The sequence below is a fragment of the Colobus angolensis genome, unplaced genomic scaffold (assembly GCF_000951035.1).
Source record: "Colobus angolensis palliatus isolate OR3802 unplaced genomic scaffold, Cang.pa_1.0 Scaffold204, whole genome shotgun sequence".
NCBI classification, from domain to species: Eukaryota; Metazoa; Chordata; class Mammalia; order Primates; family Cercopithecidae; genus Colobus; species Colobus angolensis.
The window spans coordinates 3,329,568-3,336,726 of NW_012115200.1; positions in this window are offsets into that span (position 1 = coordinate 3,329,568).

Sequence of the window (7,159 nt, forward strand, 5' to 3'; positions counted from 1 at the left end):
TTGCCCAGGCTGGAGTGCAGTGGTGCCATCTCGGCTCACTGCAACCTCCACCTCCCAGGTTCAAGCGATTCTTGTACCTCAGCCTCCTGAGTAGCTGGGATTACAGGCATGTGCCACCACACCTGGCTAATTTTTGTATTTTTACTAGAGTCAAGGTTTCACCACACTGGCCAGGCTAGTCTTGAACTCCTGACCTCAAGTGATCTGCCAGCCTTAGCCTCCCAAAGTGCTGGGATAATAGGTGTGAGCCACCGTGCCCTGCTCGCTCGTCTCTTCCTTCATCTCTTCCTTCGTCTCTTCCCTCGTCTCTTCCCTCGTCTCTTCCCTCGTCTCTTCCCTCGTCTCTTCCCTCGTCTCTTCCCTCGTCTCTTCCCTCGTCTCTTCCCTTTCACAGGGTCTCTGTCACCCAGGCTGGAACACAGTGACATGATCATGGCTCACTGCAGTCTCCACCTACTGGGCTCAAGTGATCCTCACACTTCAACCTCCTGAGTAGCTGGGACTACATGTTTGCACTACCACGCCTGGCTAACTTTTGTATTTTTGTAGAGATGGGGTCTCTCTGTGTTGTCCATGCTGGTCTTGAACTCCTGGGCTCAAGCGATCTGCCTGCCTCGATCTCCCAAAGTGTTGGGATTCCAGGCATGAGCCATGGCACCTGCTGTGTTTCTCCTTTCCTCTTCACTCTTCTGAGGCCACCCTGGATCACCTGGAGTTCCTCCCTCCCCATCCTAGCTGCAGGTATGAGTGCAGGCTCTCAGGAACCAGGGACTGCGTGGGGAGAGGGCTGGAGCCCGTGTCCTCGGACAGCCAGGCCATAGCATCCTGGAGCAGCTGTGGAGAGTCGGTCTGTCTCTTCCCTCTGGTTTTAGAGCTCTCTGCCATTGTAACTCACCCTGTATCATTAGGGTATTTGAAATAATTAAGAAAACCAGGTGCTGGAAGAGCTGTTTTGTATCAGCTTTACCTGGCTCGTCCTATAAAAGGCTTTTCCTTTGGGAGCCCAAGGTGGGTGGATAGCTTGAATCCAAGAGTTTGAGACCAGCCTGGGCATCATGGCAAGACCTCATGTCTCCAAAAAAGAAAAATACAACAATAAGCGAGTTATGGTGGCACGTTCCTGAGGTTCCAGCTACTTGGGAGATTGAGGTGGGAGGACTACTTGAGCCCAGGAGACAGAGGTTGCAATGAGCTGAGATCACACCACTGCACTCCAGCCTGGGCGACAGAGCAAGATCCTCTCTCAAAAAACAAAACACTTTTCCTAGTTGGGTAGCTTTGTAATAGTTTATTTCTTAATGCAGCTGTGTTTTGTTCCCTCTGCTGGTCAATGTCATAGGCTGTTTGCATTTTACTTTTTATTTCTTTATTTTTTTTGAGTCTCACTCTGTCACCCAGGCTGGAGGGCAGTGGTGTGATGTGGGCTCACTGCAGCCTTGACCTCCCAGGCTCAAGTGAACCTCCCACCTCAGCCTCCCAAAGTGCTGGGATTACAGGCATGAGCCCCTGCACCTAGGCCTTTCTGGTGTGTGTGTGTGTGTGTGTGTGTGTTCTATAAATCTGCACTGTACTTTTGGTATTATCCACACATGGTTTCTAACCTGGGCTTTTCTAGGCTGGAGTCTGGTGCAGCACCGCAGACAGAATCCAGGGGAAAACGGGGTTTTGTCCCCAAAGCCCTTTCCTGTTTTAGTTTTTTTTTTTTTTTAATGTTTTATTTTTTAAGACGGAGTCTCACTCTGTCACCCAGGCTGGAGTACAGTGGCGAGATCTCGGCTCACTACAAGCTCTGCCTCCTGGGTTTACGCCATTCTCCTGTCTCAGCCTCCTGAGTAGCTGGGACTACAGGCGCCCGCCATCTCGCCCGGCTAGTTTTTTGTATTTTTTAGTAGAGACGGGGTTTCACTGTGTTAGCCAGGATGGTCTCGATCTCCTGACCTCGTGATCCGCCCATCTCGGCCTCCCAAAGTGCTGGGATTACAGGCTTGAGCCACCGCGCCCGGCGAGTTTTTTTCTTCTTGAGCAGTGAGATTCAAGATCTTTCCTCCTATCCTGCCAGGCCTGCGTTTGATCCCAGCATGGGCCCAAAATGCATCCAAAGAGAGCGGGAAGTGCACAGACCTCAGGGCTCAGTAGGTTCTCGGGCAGTTCAGATACTGTGCATGCAGTGGCCCTGGTGGCCCACCTGGGGACACAGAGGCTACAGCCTTGATTCTGCTCCCCCGGACCAACCCGATGCCCCGGGGGCTTCCCTGGGCCCTCAGTTGCCCTTAGGGCCGCCCTTCCAGGTGGCTCACCACAGCTCCTGCTTCAGTGCCCTTAGCAAACATTTCCTAGACGCGTCTTCTGGTCCGGGCATCGTGGACCTCCCTGGTGTGAGGAGTCAACACACAGACACAGTCCCTGCCTGCTGGGAGTGGTCAGTGGCTGAGACAGACACAACTTCAGCCGTCGTGCAAACAGGTCATCTCAGCAGTGACCACTGCCACCACTGACTTGCCACAATTCTGAAAGAGCTTGTGACAGGGGAGCTCACCAGTCTCGGAGGGAAGGTCAGAGAAGGCTGCCTGGGAAAACAGGCGTGGCTGGTGCCGAGGGGGCGTGGCCGGTGCAGAAGAGGGTGCAGGAGGAGTGGGAGAAGCCAGTGTGGCCCGAGGTAGCTGGGGTACACCTGGGACTGGGGCAGCCTGGGGTGCGGGTGTGGGCTTTTCTCAGGGCAGCAGGACACCACCACATGCTGCACTCAGAGGATGGAGGTTTTGTTTTAAATTATGGCGAAATACACCTAAAAGTCACCATCTGAACCATTTTTAGGTGTGCAGCTTAGTGAGAGTAGGTACAATCACGGTGCTGTGCAAACACCATCTCCAGAAGTATTTCATCTTCCCGAACGGCAACTGTACCCCACACCCAGCCCCTGGCACCCCCACTGGTCTTTGACTCCTTTGGGGCCTCAGCTGTGTAGAATCGTATTTGTGTGTGTGCGTGCGTGTGACTGGCGTGCTTCACCCGTGTTGCCTGCGTGTCAAGGTTTCCTTGAAGACTGAATCCTACTCCAAGGAAGGGATGTGCATTTTGCTGACTCATCACCCGCAGGTGGACACTGGGATGTTCCACATTTTGCTCTTGAGAATCATGCTGCTGTGAACAGAGACATGCAAATGCCCGTCTGAGATTTTTCTTTCAATTCTTTCATCCTGTTTTCCACAGTGCCTGCCTTAGTTTAGGTTCCTACCAGGCGTGCACAAGCGTTCCAGTTTCCCCACATCCTCACAGCACTCCCTTTCCACTCTGTTCCGTTTTCATCCCGGCCATCCTCACGGGTGAGCAAGTGGTTCACTGCAGCTAGGTCTGCGTTTCCCTAGTGAGCAGGGATTCTGAGCCGGTTTCATGCTTGTTGGCTGCCTGGATGTTGGCTTCTCCCTTCTTCCTGACATGTTTTTGGGCGTGTCTCTGTCTCCCCAGCATATTTTAAGCTCCTGTAGGAGAGGGTCCGAGGCTGACTTAGCACTGCACCGCCCTCCACCCGCACCTGGCACAGGCGGGTGCCCAGGAGAGAGCTTCCCTAATGAGTGAAGGGCACATGTGGCTGTGCTGAGGCCCTTGTGTCTTCCAGTCCTCAAGGACAGCCCGGAGTGTGAGCTGAGGTGTCGAGAGGGAAGTGTACTGAGGTCTGCAGCTCACTCGGAAGTGAATACAAAAGTATAATATGTGTTTATAATTCTTTTTCTCAAAAATATACTTTAGCTGGACATGGTGGCGCACGCCTATAATCCCAGCACTTTGGGAGACCAAGGTAGGAGCATCTCTTGAGCTCAGGAGTTCCAGACAAGCTTGGACAATATAGTGAGACCCCATCTTTATAAAACATCTGGAAAAAAAAATTAGCTGGGCGTGGGGGCACATGCCTCAAGTCCCAACTACTCAGGAGGCTGAGGTGGGAGGATCACTTGAGCCAGGGAGGTAGAGGTTGCAGTGAGCTGAGATTGTATCACTGCACTCCAGCCTGGGTGACAGAGCAAGACCCTGTCTTAAAAAAAAAAAAAACCAATATACACACACACATTCTTTATATTCAGTTTAAGGTAAAATTGACACACAATGAAATGCATGGATCTTAAGTGAGTGAGTTTTGATGAATTCACACACCTGTGTAACCCCCCACCCCCGGGCAGATATTACAGAACATAGCCATCAGCCTAGAAGCTTCCTCACACCCCCAGCCGCCACGCTCCCACCACAGATGCATTCAGCCGCTCTCTGACCTCACGTAGATAAACCTGTCCAGGGCGTCCGCTTTGCGCCTGGCTTTCCGTTCTCAGCATCGCGTCTTGGGTCTTCCATTTCTGTGTGTGTCCAGCTCATCCCTCCTCGCGGCCGCGTGCTGTTCCACTGTGTGCATCCACCACGGCTTATTTATCCATTCTCCTAGTTTAGGCTCTTTTAAGTCAAGCTGTCATGAACATTTCTTTTAAGTTTTAAAATAATTTTAGGTTGACAAAAAAAAGTTGCAAACACAGAACAGAGTTCTGTATACCCCTTACCCAGGTTCTCCTAAGGTTATGTCAACCTAAGAGGAAGAAGCTGAGGCAAAATTAACCCCCGTTATTATGTTTGGGCCAAGCTTGAGGAACGTGCCACTTGGGAACACTGATTAAAGTTGCCCTTAATATACACTGTGATGAGCAGTAGTTACAATTGGATTTTTTTTTTTTTTAGTTGGGGTCTTGCTCCAGGCTGGAGTGGCATGATCAGAGCTCTTTGCAACTTTGTACTCCTGGGATCAAGCAATTGTCCTGCCCCAGCCCTCCTGAGTCACTGGGACTACAGGTGCCACCACACCCAGCTATTTAAAATTTGTGTGTGTGTGTGGAAACAGGGTCTCACTATGTTGCCCAGGCTAATCTTGAACTCCTGGCCTCAAGCAATTCTCCTAAAGTGCTGGGATTACAGCTGTGAGCCATTGCACCTGGCCGCAGCAGGTTTTTAAAGTTAAAAAGGCGGGGCAGGGAGTGGATTGATATAAAGTTGTTTGTCAGAAATTCTCATTGGTTTGCAGAGATAACATTGATTGGCATTGGCTATCCATAGCTAAGCTACAGGCCATGGGTTATGGTGTCTGGTACAGCATTACTGAGTTAATTGATAGTTACCATGGCAATAGCAGTTTGGAGAGAGGAACGCATAGCTCCAAGTGGGGGAGTATGGCATGACTGCTGCCTCATTTTAATGTGTCTGTGGGCCTGATCATTAAAAGGACCTGCATTCTTCAGATAAAAGTTCTTTTTCTTTCCCAGTTAGCATCTCATACAGCCACAGTACATTTGCCAAAACCAGGACACTAACATTGGTTCCACACCATCACCCAAGCCACAGACCGGTCCCAATCCCACAGGTTCCCGTGGACATCCTCCTCCTGACCCAGGGTCTCCCCACCCCCGCGAGCCGGCGGTGTACGGAGCTGTGTGTCCCCCGCCCCGCCAGGAGCTTTCGGTGCACAGAACCGTGTGTTCCCATCCCCCGCGAGATGACGGTGCGTGGAGCTGGGGTGCACGGCGCTGTGTGTGTCTCCCCGCGTGGCTCCAGCTGTGGCACCGCCTCTGTCTTTCCTTGTGTGACCTTGGTCCTTCTGGAGACTTCTCATGGGTTATTTCATAAAAGGCCCCCAGTGTGGGTTTAGCTGGGGTTCTCTCGTGACGGGAACGAGGTCGTGCATTTTGGCAGGAACAGCATGAATGATGCATCCTCTGGGTGGAGCGGGTGTGACGTTGAGGGCGACGTTGCTGGACCAGGGGGAGGAGGTTGTATCTGCTGGTTTCTACTCGGGGAAGGGGCTTCGTTTCGGGAAGTCCCTGTTCAGAGCTTTCCTCTGTAGTTAATGGCTCTCAGAGCACTGCTTTGAGACTGTGCAGGGCCTGGTTCTTCAGTCTCTGCTCCTGGCCTTGGCACCAGGTGCTCTGGGGCCCCCGGGCACTGGCCTTACTGTGCTTTTCCACTCCCTGCGATTTCCTGTAAGGAAAGGCTGTTCCTTCTCCCCGTTTATCTGTTTGTTTATATCAGTAGGGACATGAGGATACTTATTCCATGGGTTAAAATTCGGTAATGACAATATTTGTTTTGTTAAATCACTCGGCTTTGAGCTTCAGGAGCTCCTGGCTGGCTGCTGTGTTCTGTTGACCAGCTCATCATGGTTTTGGGGTTTTTGTGTGTTTGTGTGTGTTTTGTTTTGTGAAGCACTTCCTTACTTTCTGGAACCATCAGAAATTCCAGGCTTGACTGTTTCTAAAATCCTTAGTCCATGCTCTCTTTCATGGAGCTTTTTTTTTTTTCTTTTTAATGTTGCCACATTGTTTCTTTACTTCTCTGCATGTCCTGAAAGTCTGCTGCTGCCCTGGGCCTGACTCCTCAAGTTAATTGACCTTTTTGCCTGGAAGCCTTGAGGATTTTATCTTTAGCTTTGAAATGGAATAGTTTTACCAGCATGCCTCAAAGTTGATAGTCGGGTTGATTTTTTAGCGGCTGGCGAACCCTTTGCACCGTGGATATGGGCCTGTTTCTATGTACGGATGGTCTTCCTGGAGCACAGCTGTAGCTATGAGCACTGACACATGGCTTTGCTTCCCTTCCTTGGGGCTGGGAGTGCTGCCCTCCTCACCTTCCACTTCCTCCTCTTTCTTGCTGACCTGTTACTTTTCTCCTTGCATTTTATTTTCTTGCTTCTCCCCTTGCCTATTCCTCAAATGCCTCTTATTAAATTTTCATTTGTGTGATACTCACTTGGGCATCTTACAATTTATTTCCCTTTTTTTTTTTTTTTGAGACGGAGTCTTGCTCTGTCGCCCGGGCTGGAGTGCAGTGGCCAGATCTAGCTCACTGCAAGCTCTGCCTCCCGGGTTCACGCCATTCTCCTGCCTCAGCCTCCTGAGTAGCTGGGACTATAGGCGCCCGCCACCTCCCCCGGCTAGTTTTTTGTATTTTTTAGTAGAGACAGGGTTTCACCGTGTTAGCCAGGATGGTCTCGATCTCCTGACCTCGTGATCCGCCCGCCTCGGCCTCCCAAAGTGCTGGGATTACAGGCTTGAGCCACCGCGCCCGGCTATTTCTCATTTTTGAGGTGCTTTTTTTTTTTTTTCTGAGTTCAATAAATTCTTTTTTCATT